Source organism: Gorilla gorilla, chromosome Y (assembly GCF_029281585.2).
Source record: "Gorilla gorilla gorilla isolate KB3781 chromosome Y, NHGRI_mGorGor1-v2.1_pri, whole genome shotgun sequence".
Taxonomy (NCBI): Eukaryota; Metazoa; Chordata; class Mammalia; order Primates; family Hominidae; genus Gorilla; species Gorilla gorilla.
In genome coordinates this window covers 52,922,777-52,945,005 of record NC_073248.2, presented here as the reverse complement: position 1 = coordinate 52,945,005, position 22,229 = coordinate 52,922,777, and positions in this window count along the sequence as shown.

The following is a 22,229-nucleotide window of genomic DNA, read 5'->3' as shown; positions in this document are numbered from 1 at the left end:
GCCAGATCACAGACAAGGTTCTTTCACCTGGGTGACCAGTGGAGAGTTATGATGTCACAGTGCCCCCTGAAACAGATCACATACAAGGGTCTGTTACCTGGGGGACAAGTGCAGAGTTACGATGTCACAATGCCCCCTTAGGCAGTTCACAGACAAGGTTTTGTCAGCTGGGTGGCCAGTGCATATTTATGATGTCACAACACCCTTTAGGCAGATCACAGACAATGGTCTCTCACCTTGGTGACCAATGCAGGATTATGATGTCACAATTCCCCCTTAGGCAGATCACAGACAACGGTCTGTTACCTGAATGACCAGTGCAGATTTATGATGTCACAGCGAACCTTTAGGCAGAGCACAGGCAATGGTCTCTCACCTTGGTGACCAATGCAGGGTTATGATGTCACATTGCCCCCTTAGGCAGATCTCAGACAAGGGTCTGCCACCTGAGTGATGAGTGCAGAGTTATGATGTCACAATGCCCCCTTAGGCAGATCACAGACAAGGGCCTGTCACCTGGGTGCCCAGTGCAGATTTATGATGTCACAATGCCCCCTTAGGGAGATCACAGACAAGGGTCTGTCACCTGGGTGTCCCGTTCAGAGTTATTATGTCACAATGCCCCCTTAGGCAGATAAAAGACAAGGGTCTGTCACCGGGATGACCAGTGAAGAGTTATGATGTCACAATGCCGACTTAGGTAGTTCAAAACAAGGGCCTTTCACCTGGGTTCCCGTGCAGACTTATGATGTCACAATGCCCCCTTAGGCAGATCACAGACAAGGGTCTGTCTCCTGGGTGACCAGTGCAGAGTTAGTATGTCACAATGACCCCTTACGTGGATCACATTCAAGGGCCTGTCACAAGGGTGATCCCAGGAGAGTTATGATGTCACAATGACCCCTTAGTGAGATCACAGACAAGGGTCTGTGACCGGGGTGCCCCGTGCCGAGTTATGATGTCATAATGCTCCCTTAGGCAGATCAAAGACCAGGGTCTGTCACGTGGGGCACCAGTGCATTGTTATGATGTCACAATGCCCCCTTAGGCAGATCACAGACAAGGGTCTGTCACCTGGCTGACGAGTGCAGGGTTATGATGTCACAATGCCCTCTTAGGCAGATCACAGGCAAGGGTCTGTCACCTGGGTGACCAGTGCAGAGGCATGATGTCACAATGACCCCTTAGGCCGATCACATTCAAGGGCCTGTCACATGGGTTACCAGTGCACTGTTATGATGTCACAATGCCCCCTTAGGCAGATCACAGACAAGGGTCTGTCACCATGGTGACTAGTGCAGAGTTAATATGCAACAACGCCCCCATAGCCAGATCACAGACAAGGGTCTGTCACCTGCGTGACCAGTGCAGAGTTATAGTGTCACAATGCCTCCTTAGGCAGATCAGAGACAAGGGTCTGTCATCTGGGTGAGCAGTGCAGAGTTATGATGTCACAATGACCCCTTAGGCAGATCACAGACAAGGGTCTGTCACCTGGGTGACCAGTGCAGAGTTATGATGACACAATGACCCCTTAGGCAGATCACAAAGGTTCTGACACCTCAGTGACCAGTGCAGGGTTATGATGTCACAATGCCCTTTAGGCCGATCAAACACAAGGGTCTGTCACCTGGGTTACTAGTGTAGGGTTACGGATTCACAATGCCTACTTAAGCAGATGAAAGAAAATGGTCTGTCACCAGAGTGACCCGTGCAGAGTTACGATGTCACAATGCACACTTAGCCAGATCGCAGACAATGGTCTGTCACCTGGGTGACCCGTTGAGAGTTATGATGTCACTATGCCCCCTTAGGCAGATCACAGACAAGGGCCTGTCACCTGGGTGACCAGTGCAGCGTTATCATGTCACAATGCCCCCTTAGGCAGATCACAGAGAAGGTTCTTTCACCTGAGTGACCAGTGCAGACTAATGATGTCACAATGCACCCTTAGGGAGATCACAGAAAAGGGTCTGTCACCTGGGTGACCAGTGCAGCGTTATCGTGTCACAATGCCCCCTTAGGCAGATCACAGACTAGGGTCTGTCACCACGTTGACCAGTGCAGAGTTACGATGTCACAATGCCCCCTTAGGCAGATCACAGAGAAGGGTCTGCCTCCTGTGTGAACAGTGCAGAGTTATGATGTCACAATGCCCCCTGAGGCAGATCACTGACAAGGGTTTCTCACCTGGGTGTCCAGTGCAGAGTTATGATGTCACAATGCCCCCTTAGGCAGATCACATTCAGGGATCTGACCCCTGGGTGACCAGTGCAGTGTTATGATGTCACAATGCCCCCTTAAGAGGTTCACAGACAAGGGTCAGCCACCTGGGTGACCAGTGTAGGGTTACGATGTCACAATGCCTCCTAAGGCAGATCACAGACAAGGGTCTGCCACCTGGGTGACCATTGTTGAGTTATGATGTCACAATGACCCCTTAGGCAGATCACAGACAAGGGTCTGTCACCTGGGTGACCAGTGCAGAGTTATGATGTCACAATGACCTCTTAGGCAGATCACAATGGTTCTGTCACCTCTGTGACGAGGTCAGGGTTATGATGTCACAATGCCCTTTAGGACGACCAAACAAAAGGGACTGTCACCTGGGTTACCAGTGCAGGGTTACGATGTCACAATGCCCACGTAAGCATATCAAAGACAGTGGTCTGTCACCAGGGTGACCCGTGCAGAGTTATGATGTCACAATGTCCCCTTAGGCAGTTCACAGACAAGGGTCTGTCACCTGGGTTACCAGTGCAGGGTTACGATGTCACAATGCCCACTTAGGCAGATCACAGACAAGGGTCTGTCACCATGGTGACTAGTGCAGAGTTAATATGCAACAACGCCCCCATAGCCAGATCACAGACAAGGGTCTGTCACCTGCGTGACCAGTGCAGAGTTATAGTGTCACAATGCCTCCTTAGGCAGATCAGAGACAAGGGTCTGTCATCTGGGTGAGCAGTGCAGAGTTATGATGTCACAATGACCCCTTAGGCAGATCACAGACAAGGGTCTGTCACCTGGGTGACCAGTGCAGAGTTATGATGACACAATGACCCCTTAGGCAGATCACAAAGGTTCTGACACCTCAGTGACCAGTGCAGGGTTATGATGTCACAATGCCCTTTAGGCCGATCAAACACAAGGGTCTGTCACCTGGGTTACTAGTGTAGGGTTACGGATTCACAATGCCTACTTAAGCAGATGAAAGAAAATGGTCTGTCACCAGAGTGACCCGTGCAGAGTTACGATGTCACAATGCACACTTAGCCAGATCGCAGACAATGGTCTGTCACCTGGGTGACCCGTTGAGAGTTATGATGTCACTATGCCCCCTTAGGCAGATCACAGACAAGGGCCTGTCACCTGGGTGACCAGTGCAGCGTTATCATGTCACAATGCCCCCTTAGGCAGATCACAGAGAAGGTTCTTTCACCTGAGTGACCAGTGCAGACTAATGATGTCACAATGCACCCTTAGGGAGATCACAGAAAAGGGTCTGTCACCTGGGTGACCAGTGCAGCGTTATCGTGTCACAATGCTCCCTTAGGCAGATCACAGACTAGGGTCTGTCACCACGTTGACCAGTGCAGAGTTACGATGTCACAATGCCCCCTTAGGCAGATCACAGAGAAGGGTCTGCCTCCTGTGTGAACAGTGCAGAGTTATGATGTCACAATGCCCCCTGAGGCAGATCACTGACAAGGGTTTCTCACCTGGGTGTCCAGTGCAGAGTTATGATGTCACAATGCCCCCTTAGGCAGATCACAGACAAGGGTCTGTCACCACGGTGACCAGTGCAGAGTTATGATGTCACAATGCCACCTTAGGCAGATCACAGACAAGGGTCTGTCACCTGGGTGACCAATTCAGAGTTATGGTGTCACAATGCCCCCTTAGCCAGATCACAGACAAGGTTCTTTCACCTGGGTGACCAGTGGAGAGTTATGATGTCACAGTGCCCCCTGAAACAGATCACATACAAGGGTCTGTTACCTGGGGGACAAGTGCAGAGTTACGATGTCACAATGCCCCCTTAGGCAGTTCACAGACAAGGTTTTGTCAGCTGGGTGGCCAGTGCATATTTATGATGTCACAACACCCTTTAGGCAGATCACAGACAATGGTCTCTCACCTTGGTGACCAATGCAGGATTATGATGTCACAATTCCCCCTTAGGCAGATCACAGACAACGGTCTGTTACCTGAATGACCAGTGCAGATTTATGATGTCACAGCGAACCTTTAGGCAGAGCACAGGCAATGGTCTCTCACCTTGGTGACCAATGCAGGGTTATGATGTCACATTGCCCCCTTAGGCAGATCTCAGACAAGGGTCTGCCACCTGAGTGATGAGTGCAGAGTTATGATGTCACAATGCCCCCTTAGGCAGATCACAGACAAGGGCCTGTCACCTGGGTGCCCAGTGCAGATTTATGATGTCACAATGCCCCCTTAGGGAGATCACAGACAAGGGTCTGTCACCTGGGTGTCCCGTTCAGAGTTATTATGTCACAATGCCCCCTTAGGCAGATAAAAGACAAGGGTCTGTCACCGGGATGACCAGTGAAGAGTTATGATGTCACAATGCCGACTTAGGTAGTTCAAAACAAGGGCCTTTCACCTGGGTTCCCGTGCAGACTTATGATGTCACAATGCCCCCTTAGGCAGATCACAGACAAGGGTCTGTCTCCTGGGTGACCAGTGCAGAGTTAGTATGTCACAATGACCCCTTACGTGGATCACATTCAAGGGCCTGTCACAAGGGTGATCCCAGGAGAGTTATGATGTCACAATGACCCCTTAGTGAGATCACAGACAAGGGTCTGTGACCGGGGTGCCCCGTGCCGAGTTATGATGTCATAATGCTCCCTTAGGCAGATCAAAGACCAGGGTCTGTCACGTGGGGCACCAGTGCATTGTTATGATGTCACAATGCCCCCTTAGGCAGATCACAGACAAGGGTCTGTCACCTGGCTGACGAGTGCAGGGTTATGATGTCACAATGCCCTCTTAGGCAGATCACAGGCAAGGGTCTGTCACCTGGGTGACCAGTGCAGAGGCATGATGTCACAATGACCCCTTAGGCCGATCACATTCAAGGGCCTGTCACATGGGTTACCAGTGCACTGTTATGATGTCACAATGCCCCCTTAGGCAGATCACAGACAAGGGTCTGTCACCATGGTGACTAGTGCAGAGTTAATATGCAACAACGCCCCCATAGCCAGATCACAGACAAGGGTCTGTCACCTGCGTGACCAGTGCAGAGTTATAGTGTCACAATGCCTCCTTAGGCAGATCAGAGACAAGGGTCTGTCATCTGGGTGAGCAGTGCAGAGTTATGATGTCACAATGACCCCTTAGGCAGATCACAGACAAGGGTCTGTCACCTGGGTGACCAGTGCAGAGTTATGATGACACAATGACCCCTTAGGCAGATCACAAAGGTTCTGACACCTCAGTGACCAGTGCAGGGTTATGATGTCACAATGCCCTTTAGGCCGATCAAACACAAGGGTCTGTCACCTGGGTTACTAGTGTAGGGTTACGGATTCACAATGCCTACTTAAGCAGATGAAAGAAAATGGTCTGTCACCAGAGTGACCCGTGCAGAGTTACGATGTCACAATGCACACTTAGCCAGATCGCAGACAATGGTCTGTCACCTGGGTGACCCGTTGAGAGTTATGATGTCACTATGCCCCCTTAGGCAGATCACAGACAAGGGCCTGTCACCTGGGTGACCAGTGCAGCGTTATCATGTCACAATGCCCCCTTAGGCAGATCACAGAGAAGGTTCTTTCACCTGAGTGACCAGTGCAGACTAATGATGTCACAATGCACCCTTAGGGAGATCACAGAAAAGGGTCTGTCACCTGGGTGACCAGTGCAGCGTTATCGTGTCACAATGCCCCCTTAGGCAGATCACAGACTAGGGTCTGTCACCACGTTGACCAGTGCAGAGTTACGATGTCACAATGCCCCCTTAGGCAGATCACAGAGAAGGGTCTGCCTCCTGTGTGAACAGTGCAGAGTTATGATGTCACAATGCCCCCTGAGGCAGATCACTGACAAGGGTTTCTCACCTGGGTGTCCAGTGCAGAGTTATGATGTCACAATGCCCCCTTAGGCAGATCACATTCAGGGATCTGACCCCTGGGTGACCAGTGCAGTGTTATGATGTCACAATGCCCCCTTAAGAGGTTCACAGACAAGGGTCAGCCACCTGGGTGACCAGTGTAGGGTTACGATGTCACAATGCCTCCTAAGGCAGATCACAGACAAGGGTCTGCCACCTGGGTGACCATTGTTGAGTTATGATGTCACAATGACCCCTTAGGCAGATCACAGACAAGGGTCTGTCACCTGGGTGACCAGTGCAGAGTTATGATGTCACAATGACCTCTTAGGCAGATCACAATGGTTCTGTCACCTCTGTGACGAGGTCAGGGTTATGATGTCACAATGCCCTTTAGGACGACCAAACAAAAGGGACTGTCACCTGGGTTACCAGTGCAGGGTTACGATGTCACAATGCCCACGTAAGCATATCAAAGACAGTGGTCTGTCACCAGGGTGACCCGTGCAGAGTTATGATGTCACAATGTCCCCTTAGGCAGTTCACAGACAAGGGTCTGTCACCTGGGTTACCAGTGCAGGGTTACGATGTCACAATGCCCACTTAAGCATATCAAAGACAATGGTCTGTCACCAGGGTGACCCGTGCAGAGTTATGATGTCTCAATGCCCCCTTAGGCAGTTCACAGACAAGGGTCTGTCACCTGGGTGACCAGTGCAGATGTATTATGTCACAACTGCCCTTTAGGCAGGTCAGAGACAATGGTCTGTCACCTTGGTGACCAATGCAGAGTCATGATGTCTCAATGCCCCCTTAGGCAGATCACAGACAAGGGTCTGTCACCTACATGACCAGTGCAGAGTTATGATGTCACAATTCCCCCTTAGGCAGATCACAGACAAGTGTCTGTCTCCTGGGTGACCAGTGCTGCTTTATGATGTCACAATGTCCACTTAAGCAGTTCAAAGACAAGGGTCTGTCACCAGGGTGACCCATGCAGAGTTATGATGTCACAATGCACCCTTAGGCAGATCGCAGACAAGGGTCTGTCACCTGGGTGACCCGTGTAGAGTCATGATGTCACAATGACACCTTAGGCAGATCACAGACAAGGGTCTTTAAGCAGGGTGACCAGTGCAGAGTTATGATGTCACAATGCACCCTTAGGCAGATCACAGACAATGGTCTGTCAGCTGGGTGACCAGGGAGGAGTTATGATGTCACATTGCCCCCTTAGGCAGATCACAGACAAGGGTCTGTCACCACGGTGACCAGTGCAGAGTTATGATGTCACAATGCCACCTTAGGCAGATCACAGACAAGGGTCTGTCACCTTGGTGACCAGTGCACACTTATGATGTCACAATTCCCCCTTAGGCAGATCACAGACAAGTGTCTGTCTCCTGGGTGACCAGTGCTGTTTTATGATGTCACAATGTCCACTTAAGCAGTTCAAAGACAAGGGTCTGTCACCAGGGTGACCCATGCAGAGTTATGATGTCACAATGCACCCTTAGGCAGATCGCAGACAAGGGTCTGTCACCTGGGTGACCCGTGTAGAGTCATGATGTCACAATGCCCCCTTAGGCAGATCACAGACAAGGGTCTGTCACCACGTTGACCAGTGCAGAGTTATGATGTCACAACGCCCTCTTAGAAAGATCACAGACAAGCATCTGTCACCTGGGTGACCAGTGCAGAGTTATGATGTCACAATGCCACCTTAAGCAGATCACAGACAAGGGTCTGTCACCTGGTTGACCAGTGCTGAGTTACGATGTCATAATGCCCCCTTGGGCAGATAAAGAAAAGGGTCTGTCACCACGGTGACCAGTGCAGGGTTACGACATCACAATGCCCCCTTTGGCAGATCACAGACATGGGTGTGTCACCAGGGTGAGGAGTGCAGAGTTATGATGTCACAATGGCCCCTTAGGCAGATCGCAGGCAAGGGTCTGTCACCACGGTGACCAGTGCAGTGTTATGATGTCACAATGCCACCTTAGGCAGATCACAGACAAGGGTCTGTCACCTTGGTGACCAGTGCACACTTATGATGTCACAATGCCCCCTTAGGCAGATCACAGACAAGGGTCTGTCACCACGTTGACCAGTGCAGACTTACGATGTCACAACGCCCTCTTAGAAAGATCACAGACAAGCATCTGTCACCTGGGTGACCAGTGCAGAGTTATGATGTCACAATGCCACCTTAGGCAGATCACAGAAAAGGGTCTGTCACCTGGTTGACCAGTGCAGAGTTACGATGTCATAATGCCCCCTTGGGCAGATAACAGAAAAGGGTCTGTCACCACGGTGACCAGTGCAGGGTTACGACGTCACAATGCCCCCTTTGGCAGATCACAGACATGGGTGTGTCACCAGGGTGAGGAGTGCAGAGTTATGATGTCACAATGGCCCCTTAGGCAGATCACAGACAAGGGTCTGTCTCCTGGGTGCCCAGTGCAGACTTATGATGTCACAATGCCCCTTAGGCAGATCACAAGCAAGGGTCTGTAACCTGGTTGGGCAGTGCAGAGTTATGATGTCACAATGCCCCCTTAGGTAGTTCACAGACAAGGGTCTGTCACCTGGGTGACCCGTGCAGAGTTATGATGTCACAATGCCCCCTTTGGCAGATCACAGACAAGTGTCTGTCACCTGGGTCACTAGTTTAGAATTATGATGTCATAATGCCCCCTCAGGCAGATCACATTCAAGGGTCTGACACCTGGGTGACCACTGCAGTGTTATGATCTCACAATGCCCCGTTAAGAGGTTCACCATCAAGGGTCTGTCACCTGGGTAACCAGTGCAGAGTTATAATGACAAAAGGCCTCCTTAGGCAGATCATAGAAAAGGGTCTGTCACCTGGGTGACCAGTGCAGGGTTATGATGTCACAGTGACCTCTTAGGCAGATCACAGAGGTTCTGTCACCTCTGTGACCAGCGCAGGGTTATGATGTCACAATGCCCTTTAGGCCGATCAAACACAAGGGTCTGTCACATGTGGTACCAGTGCAGGGTTACGGTGTCACAATGCCCACTTAAGCAGATGAAAGACAATGGTCTGTCACCAGGGTGACCCGTGCAGTGTTATGATGTCACAATGCACCCTTAGCCAGATCGCAGACAAGGGTCTGTCACCTGGGCCACCCGTGAGAGTTATGACATCACAATGCCCTCTTAGGCATATCACAGACAAGGGCCTGTCACCTGGGTGACCAGTTCAGCGTTATCATGTCACAATGCCCCCTTAGGCAGATCACAGAAAAGGTTCTTTCACCTGGGTGACCAGTGCAGAGTAATTATGTCACAAAGTCCCCTTACGGAGATCACAGACAAGGGTCCGTCACCTGGGTGACTAGTGAACACTTATGATGTCACAATGCCCCCTTAGGCAGATCACAGACTAGGGTCTGTCACCACGTTGACCAGTGCAGAGTTATGGTGTCACAATGCCCCCTAAGGGAGATCACAGACAAGGGTCTGTCACCTGGGTGACCAGTGCAGAGTTATGATGTCACAGTGCCCCCTAAGGCAGATCACAGAGAAGGGTCTGTCACCTGGGTGGACAGTGCAGAGTTACGATGTCACAATGCCCCCTTAGGCAGATCACATTCAAGGATCTGACACCTTGGTGACCAGTGCAGTGTTATGATGTCACGATGCCCCCTTAGGCAGATAAAAGACAAGGGTCTCTCACGTGGGTGACCCATGCAGAGTTATGATGTCACAATGCCTATTTAGGCAGATCACAGACAAGGGTCTGTCACCTGGGTGACCAGTGCAGAGTTGTGATGTCACAATGACTCCTCAGGCAGATCACAAAGATTCTGTCACCTCTGTGACCAGTGCAGGGTTATGATGTCACAACGCCCTTTAGGCCAATCAAATACAAGGGTCTGTCACCTGGGTTACCAGTGCAGGGTTATGATGTCACAATGCCCACTTAAGCAGAACAAAGACAATGGTCTGTCACCAGGGTGACACGTGCAGAGTTATGATGTCACAATGCACGCTTAGTCAGATCGCAGACAAGGGTCTGTCACCTGGGTGACCCGTGAGAGTTATGATGTCACAATGCCCCCTTAGGTAGATCACAGACAAGGGTCTGTCACCTGGGTGACCAGTGCAGGGTTATCATGTCACAATGCCCCCATAGGCAGATCACAGAGAAGGTTCTTTCACCTGGGTGACCAGTGCAGAGTAATGATGTCACAATGTCCCTTTACGGTGATCACAGGCAAGGGTCTGTCACCTGGGTGTCCAGTGAACACTTATGATGTCACAATGCCCCCTTAGGCAGATCACAGACCAGGGTCTGTCACCACGTTGACCAGTGCAGAGTTATGATGTTACAATGCCCCCTTAGGGAGATCACAGACAAGGGTCTGTCACCTGGGTGAACTGTGCAGAGTTATGATGTCACAATGCCCCCTTAGCCAGATCACAGAAAAGGGTGTGTCACCTGCGTGACCAGTGCAGAGTTATGATGTCACAATGCCCCCTTAGGCAGATAACAGATTAGGGTCTGTAACCAGGGTGACCAGTGCAGATTTATGATGTCACAATCCCCCTTAGGCGGATGACAGACAAGGGCTTGACACCTGGGTGTCCAGTGCAGAGTTATAATGTCACAATGCCCCTGAGGCAGATCACAGACACAGGCCTGTCACCTGGGAGCGCAATGCGGATTTATGATGTCACAATGCCCACTTATGCAGATCAAAGAAAAGGGTCTGTCACCAGGGTGACCTCTGCAGTATTATGATGTCACAATACCCCCTTACGCAGATTTCAGACAAGGATCTTTCACGTGGGTGACCAGTGCACAGTTATGATGTCAAAATATCCCCTTAGGCAGATCACAGACAAGCGTCAGTCACCACGGTGACCAGCGCAGAGTTATGATGTCACAATGCCCACTTAAGCAGATCAAAGACAATGGTCTGCCACCAGGCTGACCCGTCCAGAGTTATGATGTCACAATGACCCGTTAGGCAGATCACAGACAAGGGTCTGTCACCTGGGTGACAAGTGCACAGTTATGATGTCACAATGCCGCCTTAGGCTGATCACAGAGCAGGATCAGTCACCTGGGTGACCACTGCTGTGTTATGATGTCACAATGCCCCCCTAGGCAGATCAAAGCCAAGGGTCTGTCACGTGGGTGACCAGTGCAGGGTTATGATGTCACAATGCCCCCTTAGGCAGACCACAGAGAAGAGTCAGTCACCTGGGTGACCAGTGCGGAGTTATGATGTCACAATGACCCCTTAGGCCTTTTACAGACAAGGGTCTGTCACCTGGGTGACCAATAAATTGTTATGGTGTCACAATGCCCCCTTAGGCATATCACAGACAAGGCTCTGTCTGCTGGGTGAACAGTGCACTGTTATGATATCACTATGACCCCATAGGCAGATCACAAGGAAGGGCGTGTCACCTGGATGACCCGTGCAGAGTAATGATGTCACAATGCCCCCTTAGGCAGATCACAGACAAGGGACTGTCACCTCGGTGACCAGTGCAGAGTTATGTTGTCACAATGCCCCCTTAGGTAGATAACAGACAAGGGTCTTTCACCTGGGTGACCAATGCAGAGTTATGAGGTCACAATGCCCCCTTAGGCAGATCAAAGACACGAGTCTGTCACCTGGGTTACCAGTTCAGTGTTATGATGTCACAATGCCCACATAGGCAGATCAAATCCAGGGTCTGTCACCTGGGTGACCATTGCAGAGTTATGATGTCACAATGACCCCTTAGGCAGATCAAAGACCAGGGTGTGTCTCCAGGGTGACCCGTGCAGACTTATGATGTCACAATGCCCCCTTAGGCAGATCACAATCAAGAGTCTGTCACCTGGGTGACAAGTGCAGAGTAATGATGTCCCAATGCCCCCTAAGGCAGATCACAGACAAGGGTCTGTCACCTGGGTGACCAGTGCAGATTTATTATGTCACAATGGCCCCTTAGGCTGATCACATACAAGGGTCTTTCACATGGGTGACCAGTGCAGAATTATGATCAGAATGCCCCCTTAGGACAATCACAAACCAGGGTCTGTCACCTGTTTGAGTAGAGCACAGTCCTGATGACACAATGCATCCTTAGGGAGATCACAGACACAGGTCTGTCACCACGGTGACCTGTGCAGAGTTATCATGTCACAATTCCCCCTTAGGCAGGTCACAGACAAGGGCCTGTCACCAGGGTGACCAGGGCAGAGTTATGATGTCACAATGCCCCCTTAGGCAGATGACGGATAAGGGACTGACACCTGGCTGACCTGTGTAGAGCTATGATGTCACAATGCCACCTTAGGGAGATCACAGACAAGGGAGTGTCACCTGGGTGCCCAGTGCCGTGTTATGATGTCACAATGCCCCTTTAGGCAGATCACAGACAAGGGCATGTCACCTGGGTGCCATGTGCAGAGTTATGATGTCACAATGTCCCCTTAGGCACATCACAGACCAGGGCCTGTCACCTAGGTGACCAGTGGAGAGTTATGATGTCATAATGCCCCCTTCGGCAGATCACAGACAAGGGCCTGTCACCTGGGTGACCAGTGCAGAGTTATGATGTCACAACGCCCCCTAAGGTAGATCACAGACAAGGTTCTGGCATCTGGGTGACCAGTTCAGTGTTATGATGTCACAATGCCGCCTTAGGAAGATCACAGAAAAGGGCCTGTCACCTGGGCGACCAGTGCAGATTTATGATGTCACAATGCCCCCTTAGGCAGATCGCAGACAAGGGTCTGTCACCTGGGTGACCAGTGCAGTGTTATTATGTCACAATGCCCCCTTAGGCTGATCACAGACAAAGGTCTGTCACCTGTTTGACCAGAGAACAGTCCTGATGACACAATGACCCCTTAAGGAGATCACAGACACAGGTCTGTCACCACGGTGACCAGTGCAGAGTTATGATGTCACAATGCCCCCTTAGGCAGATCACAGACAAGGGTCTTTCACCTGGGTGACCACTGCAGTGTTATTATGTCACAATGCCCCCTTAGGCTGATCACATACAAGGGTCTTTCACATGGGTGACCAGTGCAGAGTTATGATCAGAATGCCCCCTTAGGCCGATCACAGACAAAAGTCTGTCACCTGTTTGACCAGAGCACAGTCCTGATGACACAATGCCCCCTTAGGGAGATCACAGACACAGGTCTGACACCACGGTGACCGGTGCAGAGTTATGATGTCACAATGCCCCCTTAGGCAGATCACAGACAAGGGTCCTTCACCTGGGTGACCAGTGCAGAGTTATGATGTCACAATGCCCCTTTAGGCAGATCACGGACAAGGGCCTGTCACCAGGGTGACCAGTGCAGGGTTATGATGTCATAATGTGCCCTTAGGCAGATCACAAACAAGGGTCCGTCACCTGGGTGACCCGTGCAGAGTTCTGATGTCACAATGCCCCTTTAGGCAGATCAAAATCAAGGGCCTGTCACCTGGCTGACCTATGCAGAGCTATGATGTCACGATGCCCTCTTAGGGAGATCACAGACAAGGGAGTGTCACCTGGGTGCCCAGTGCATTGTTATGATGACACAATGCTCCTTTAGGCAGATCACAGACAAGGGCATGTTACCTGGGTTCCAAGTGCAGAATTATAATGTCACAATGCCCCCTTAGGCACATCACAGAAAAGGGACTGTCATCTGGGTGAGGAGTGTAGAGTTATGACGTCACAATGCCCCCTTAGGCAGATCACAGACAAGGACCTGTCACCTGGGTGACCAGTACAGAGTTATGATGTCACAACGCCCCCTTAGGCAGATCACAGACAAGGGTCTGGCACCTGGGTGACCAGTGCAGAGTCATGATGTCACAATGACCCCTTAGGCAGATCACAGAAAAGGGCCTGTCACCTGGGTGCCCATTGCAGAGTTATGATGTCACAATGCCCCCTCAGGCAGATCACAGAAAAGGGTCTGTCACCTGGTTGACCAGTGCAGCGTTATCATGTCACAATGACCCCTTAGGCAGACCACAGACAGGGGTCTGTCACCGGGGTTACCAGTGCAGAGCTATGATGTCACAATGACCCCTTAGGCACATCAAAGACAAGGGTCTGTCACGTGGGTGACTGGTGCAGAGTTATGATGTCACAATGCACCCTCAGGCAGATCAAAGACATGGGTCTCTCACATTGGTGACCAGTGCAGAGTTATGATGTCACAATGCCCACTTATGTAGATCAAAGACAAGGGTCTATCACCGGGTGACCCATGCAGAGTTATGATGTCACAATGCACCCTTTGGCAGATCACAGACAAGGGTCTGTCACCTGTTTGACCCGTGCAGAATTATGATGTCACAATGCCTCCTTAGGCAAATCACAGACAAGGGTCTGTCACCTCGGTGACCAGTGCAGAGTTATGATGTCACAATTCCCCCTCAGGCAGATCATAGACCAGGGTCTTTAACCTGGGTGACAAGTGCAGAGTTATCACGTCACAGTGCCCACTTAGACAGATCACTCACAATGGTCTGTCACCTGGGGGACCAGTGCACAATTAAGATGTCACAATGCCCCCTAAGGCAGATCACAGACAAGGGTCTGTCACCTGGGTGACCAGTGCAGAGTTATGATGACACAATGACCCCTTAGGCAGATCACAAAGGTTCTGACACCTCAGTGACCAGTGCAGGGTTATGATGTCACAATGCCCTTTAGGCCGATCAAACACAAGGGTCTGTCACCTGGGTTACTAGTGTAGGGTTACGGATTCACAATGCCTACTTAAGCAGATGAAAGAAAATGGTCTGTCACCAGAGTGACCCGTGCAGAGTTACGATGTCACAATGCACACTTAGCCAGATCGCAGACAATGGTCTGTCACCTGGGTGACCCGTTGAGAGTTATGATGTCACTATGCCCCCTTAGGCAGATCACAGACAAGGGCCTGTCACCTGGGTGACCAGTGCAGCGTTATCATGTCACAATGCCCCCTTAGGCAGATCACAGAGAAGGTTCTTTCACCTGAGTGACCAGTGCAGACTAATGATGTCACAATGCACCCTTAGGGAGATCACAGAAAAGGGTCTGTCACCTGGGTGACCAGTGCAGCGTTATCGTGTCACAATGCCCCCTTAGGCAGATCACAGACTAGGGTCTGTCACCACGTTGACCAGTGCAGAGTTACGATGTCACAATGCCCCCTTAGGCAGATCACAGAGAAGGGTCTGCCTCCTGTGTGAACAGTGCAGAGTTATGATGTCACAATGCCCCCTGAGGCAGATCACTGACAAGGGTTTCTCACCTGGGTGTCCAGTGCAGAGTTATGATGTCACAATGCCCCCTTAGGCAGATCACATTCAGGGATCTGACCCCTGGGTGACCAGTGCAGTGTTATGATGTCACAATGCCCCCTTAAGAGGTTCACAGACAAGGGTCAGCCACCTGGGTGACCAGTGTAGGGTTACGATGTCACAATGCCTCCTAAGGCAGATCACAGACAAGGGTCTGCCACCTGGGTGACCATTGTTGAGTTATGATGTCACAATGACCCCTTAGGCAGATCACAGACAAGGGTCTGTCACCTGGGTGACCAGTGCAGAGTTATGATGTCACAATGACCTCTTAGGCAGATCACAATGGTTCTGTCACCTCTGTGACGAGGTCAGGGTTATGATGTCACAATGCCCTTTAGGACGACCAAACAAAAGGGACTGTCACCTGGGTTACCAGTGCAGGGTTACGATGTCACAATGCCCACGTAAGCATATCAAAGACAGTGGTCTGTCACCAGGGTGACCCGTGCAGAGTTATGATGTCACAATGTCCCCTTAGGCAGTTCACAGACAAGGGTCTGTCACCTGGGTTACCAGTGCAGGGTTACGATGTCACAATGCCCACTTAAGCATATCAAAGACAATGGTCTGTCACCAGGGTGACCCGTGCAGAGTTATGATGTCTCAATGCCCCCTTAGGCAGTTCACAGACAAGGGTCTGTCACCTGGGTGACCAGTGCAGATGTATTATGTCACAACTGCCCTTTAGGCAGGTCAGAGACAATGGTCTGTCACCTTGGTGACCAATGCAGAGTCATGATGTCTCAATGCCCCCTTAGGCAGATCACAGACAAGGGTCTGTCACCTACATGACCAGTGCAGAGTTATGATGTCACAATTCCCCCTTAGGCAGATCACAGACAAGTGTCTGTCTCCTGGGTGACCAGTGCTGCTTTATGATGTCACAATGTCCACTTAAGCAGTTCAAAGACAAGGGTCTGTCACCAGGGTGACCCATGCAGAGTTATGATGTCACAATGCACCCTTAGGCAGATTGCAGACAAGGGTCTGTCACCTGGGTGACCCGTGTAGAGTCATGATGTCACAATGACACCTTAGGCAGATCACAGACAAGGGTCTTTAAGCAGGGTGACCAGTGCAGAGTTATGATGTCACAATGCACCCTTAGGCAGATCACAGACAATGGTCTGTCAGCTGGGTGACCAGGGAGGAGTTATGATGTCACATTGCCCCCTTAGGCAGATCACAGACAAGGGTCTGTCACCACGGTGACCAGTGCAGAGTTATGATGTCACAATGCCACCTTAGGCAGATCACAGACAAGGGTCTGTCACCTTGGTGACCAGTGCACACTTATGATGTCACAATTCCCCCTTAGGCAGATCACAGACAAGTGTCTGTCTCCTGGGTGACCAGTGCTGTTTTATGATGTCACAATGTCCACTTAAGCAGTTCAAAGACAAGGGTCTGTCACCAGGGTGACCCATGCAGAGTTATGATGTCACAATGCACCCTTAGGCAGATCGCAGACAAGGGTCTGTCACCTGGGTGACCCGTGTAGAGTCATGATGTCACAATGCCCCCTTAGGCAGATCACAGACAAGGGTCTGTCACCACGTTGACCAGTGCAGAGTTATGATGTCACAACGCCCTCTTAGAAAGATCACAGACAAGCATCTGTCACCTGGGTGACCAGTGCAGAGTTATGATGTCACAATGCCACCTTAAGCAGATCACAGACAAGGGTCTGTCACCTGGTTGACCAGTGCTGAGTTACGATGTCATAATGCCCCCTTGGGCAGATAAAGAAAAGGGTCTGTCACCACGGTGACCAGTGCAGGGTTACGACATCACAATGCCCCCTTTGGCAGATCACAGACATGGGTGTGTCACCAGGGTGAGGAGTGCAGAGTTATGATGTCACAATGGCCCCTTAGGCAGATCGCAGGCAAGGGTCTGTCACCACGGTGACCAGTGCAGTGTTATGATGTCACAATGCCACCTTAGGCAGATCACAGACAAGGGTCTGTCACCTTGGTGACCAGTGCACACTTATGATGTCACAATGCCCCCTTAGGCAGATCACAGACAAGGGTCTGTCACCACGTTGACCAGTGCAGACTTACGATGTCACAACGCCCTCTTAGAAAGATCACAGACAAGCATCTGTCACCTGGGTGACCAGTGCAGAGTTATGATGTCACAATGCCACCTTAGGCAGATCACAGAAAAGGGTCTGTCACCTGGTTGACCAGTGCAGAGTTACGATGTCATAATGCCCCCTTGGGCAGATAACAGAAAAGGGTCTGTCACCACGGTGACCAGTGCAGGGTTACGACGTCACAATGCCCCCTTTGGCAGATCACAGACATGGGTGTGTCACCAGGGTGAGGAGTGCAGAGTTATGATGTCACAATGGCCCCTTAGGCAGATCACAGACAAGGGTCTGTCTCCTGGGTGCCCAGTGCAGACTTATGATGTCACAGTGCCCCTTAGGCAGATCACAAGCAAGGGTCTGTAACCTGGGTGGGCAGTGCAGAGTTATGATGTCACAATGCCCCCTTAGGTAGTTCACAGACAAGGGTCTGTCACCTGGGTGACCCGTGCAGAGTTATGATGTCACAATGCCCCCTTTGGCAGATCACAGACAAGTGTCTGTCACCTGGGTCACTAGTTTAGAATTATGATGTCATAATGCCCCCTCAGGCAGATCACATTCAAGGGTCTGACACCTGGGTGACCACTGCAGTGTTATGATCTCACAATGCCCCGTTAAGAGGTTCACCATCAAGGGTCTGTCACCTGGGTAACCAGTGCAGAGTTATAATGACAAAAGGCCTCCTTAGGCAGATCATAGAAAAGGGTCTGTCACCTGGGTGACCAGTGCAGGGTTATGATGTCACAGTGACCTCTTAGGCAGATCACAGAGGTTCTGTCACCTCTGTGACCAGCGCAGGGTTATGATGTCACAATGCCCTTTAGGCCGATCAAACACAAGGGTCTGTCACATGTGGTACCAGTGCAGGGTTACGGTGTCACAATGCCCACTTAAGCAGATGAAAGACAATGGTCTGTCACCAGGGTGACCCGTGCAGTGTTATGATGTCACAATGCACCCTTAGCCAGATCGCAGACAAGGGTCTGTCACCTGGGCCACCCGTGAGAGTTATGACATCACAATGCCCTCTTAGGCATATCACAGACAAGGGCCTGTCACCTGGGTGACCAGTTCAGCGTTATCATGTCACAATGCCCCCTTAGGCAGATCACAGAAAAGGTTCTTTCACCTGGGTGACCAGTGCAGAGTAATTATGTCACAAAGTCCCCTTACGGAGATCACAGACAAGGGTCCGTCACCTGGGTGACTAGTGAACACTTATGATGTCACAATGCCCCCTTAGGCAGATCACAGACTAGGGTCTGTCACCACGTTGACCAGTGCAGAGTTATGGTGTCACAATGCCCCCTAAGGGAGATCACAGACAAGGGTCTGTCACCTGGGTGACCAGTGCAGAGTTATGATGTCACAGTGCCCCCTAAGGCAGATCACAGAGAAGGGTCTGTCACCTGGGTGGACAGTGCAGAGTTACGATGTCACAATGCCCCCTTAGGCAGATCACATTCAAGGATCTGACACCTTGGTGACCAGTGCAGTGTTATGATGTCACGATGCCCCCTTAGGCAGATAAAAGACAAGGGTCTCTCACGTGGGTGACCCATGCAGAGTTATGATGTCACAATGCCTATTTAGGCAGATCACAGACAAGGGTCTGTCACCTGGGTGACCAGTGCAGAGTTGTGATGTCACAATGACTCCTCAGGCAGATCACAAAGATTCTGTCACCTCTGTGACCAGTGCAGGGTTATGATGTCACAACGCCCTTTAGGCCAATCAAATACAAGGGTCTGTCACCTGGGTTACCAGTGCAGGGTTATGATGTCACAATGCCCACTTAAGCAGAACAAAGACAATGGTCTGTCACCAGGGTGACACGTGCAGAGTTATGATGTCACAATGCACGCTTAGTCAGATCGCAGACAAGGGTCTGTCACCTGGGTGACCCGTGAGAGTTATGATGTCACAATGCCCCCTTAGGTAGATCACAGACAAGGGTCTGTCACCTGGGTGACCAGTGCAGGGTTATCATGTCACAATGCCCCCATAGGCAGATCACAGAGAAGGTTCTTTCACCTGGGTGACCAGTGCAGAGTAATGATGTCACAATGTCCCTTTACGGTGATCACAGGCAAGGGTCTGTCACCTGGGTGTCCAGTGAACACTTATGATGTCACAATGCCCCCTTAGGCAGATCACAGACCAGGGTCTGTCACCACGTTGACCAGTGCAGAGTTATGATGTTACAATGCCCCCTTAGGGAGATCACAGACAAGGGTCTGTCACCTGGGTGAACTGTGCAGAGTTATGATGTCACAATGCCCCCTTAGCCAGATCACAGAAAAGGGTGTGTCACCTGCGTGACCAGTGCAGAGTTATGATGTCACAATGCCCCCTTAGGCAGATAACAGATTAGGGTCTGTAACCAGGGTGACCAGTGCAGATTTATGATGTCACAATCCCCCTTAGGCGGATGACAGACAAGGGCTTGACACCTGGGTGTCCAGTGCAGAGTTATAATGTCACAATGCCCCTGAGGCAGATCACAGACACAGGCCTGTCACCTGGGAGCGCAATGCGGATTTATGATGTCACAATGCCCACTTATGCAGATCAAAGAAAAGGGTCTGTCACCAGGGTGACCTCTGCAGTATTATGATGTCACAATACCCCCTTACGCAGATTTCAGACAAGGATCTTTCACGTGGGTGACCAGTGCACAGTTATGATGTCAAAATATCCCCTTAGGCAGATCACAGACAAGCGTCAGTCACCACGGTGACCAGCGCAGAGTTATGATGTCACAATGCCCACTTAAGCAGATCAAAGACAATGGTCTGCCACCAGGCTGACCCGTCCAGAGTTATGATGTCACAATGACCCGTTAGGCAGATCACAGACAAGGGTCTGTCACCTGGGTGACAAGTGCACAGTTATGATGTCACAATGCCGCCTTAGGCTGATCACAGAGCAGGATCAGTCACCTGGGTGACCACTGCTGTGTTATGATGTCACAATGCCCCCCTAGGCAGATCAAAGCCAAGGGTCTGTCACGTGGGTGACCAGTGCAGGGTTATGATGTCACAATGCCCCCTTAGGCAGACCACAGAGAAGAGTCAGTCACCTGGGTGACCAGTGCGGAGTTATGATGTCACAATGACCCCTTAGGCCTTTTACAGACAAGGGTCTGTCACCTGGGTGACCAATAAATTGTTATGGTGTCACAATGCCCCCTTAGGCATATCACAGACAAGGCTCTGTCTGCTGGGTGAACAGTGCACTGTTATGATATCACTATGACCCCATAGGCAGATCACAAGGAAGGGCGTGTCACCTGGATGACCCGTGCAGAGTAATGATGTCACAATGCCCCCTTAGGCAGATCACAGACAAGGGACTGTCACCTCGGTGACCAGTGCAGAGTTATGTTGTCACAATGCCCCCTTAGGTAGATAACAGACAAGGGTCTTTCACCTGGGTGACCAATGCAGAGTTATGAGGTCACAATGCCCCCTTAGGCAGATCAAAGACACGAGTCTGTCACCTGGGTTACCAGTTCAGTGTTATGATGTCACAATGCCCACATAGGCAGATCAAATCCAGGGTCTGTCACCTGGGTGACCATTGCAGAGTTATGATGTCACAATGACCCCTTAGGCAGATCAAAGACCAGGGTGTGTCTCCAGGGTGACCCGTGCAGACTTATGATGTCACAATGCCCCCTTAGGCAGATCACAATCAAGAGTCTGTCACCTGGGTGACAAGTGCAGAGTAATGATGTCCCAATGCCCCCTAAGGCAGATCACAGACAAGGGTCTGTCACCTGGGTGACCAGTGCAGATTTATTATGTCACAATGGCCCCTTAGGCTGATCACATACAAGGGTCTTTCACATGGGTGACCAGTGCAGAATTATGATCAGAATGCCCCCTTAGGACAATCACAAACCAGGGTCTGTCACCTGTTTGAGTAGAGCACAGTCCTGATGACACAATGCATCCTTAGGGAGATCACAGACACAGGTCTGTCACCACGGTGACCTGTGCAGAGTTATCATGTCACAATTCCCCCTTAGGCAGGTCACAGACAAGGGCCTGTCACCAGGGTGACCAGGGCAGAGTTATGATGTCACAATGCCCCCTTAGGCAGATGACGGATAAGGGACTGACACCTGGCTGACCTGTGTAGAGCTATGATGTCACAATGCCACCTTAGGGAGATCACAGACAAGGGAGTGTCACCTGGGTGCCCAGTGCCGTGTTATGATGTCACAATGCCCCTTTAGGCAGATCACAGACAAGGGCATGTCACCTGGGTGCCATGTGCAGAGTTATGATGTCACAATGTCCCCTTAGGCACATCACAGACCAGGGCCTGTCACCTAGGTGACCAGTGGAGAGTTATGATGTCATAATGCCCCCTTCGGCAGATCACAGACAAGGGCCTGTCACCTGGGTGACCAGTGCAGAGTTATGATGTCACAACGCCCCCTAAGGTAGATCACAGACAAGGTTCTGGCATCTGGGTGACCAGTTCAGTGTTATGATGTCACAATGCCGCCTTAGGAAGATCACAGAAAAGGGCCTGTCACCTGGGCGACCAGTGCAGATTTATGATGTCACAATGCCCCCTTAGGCAGATCGCAGACAAGGGTCTGTCACCTGGGTGACCAGTGCAGTGTTATTATGTCACAATGCCCCCTTAGGCTGATCACAGACAAAGGTCTGTCACCTGTTTGACCAGA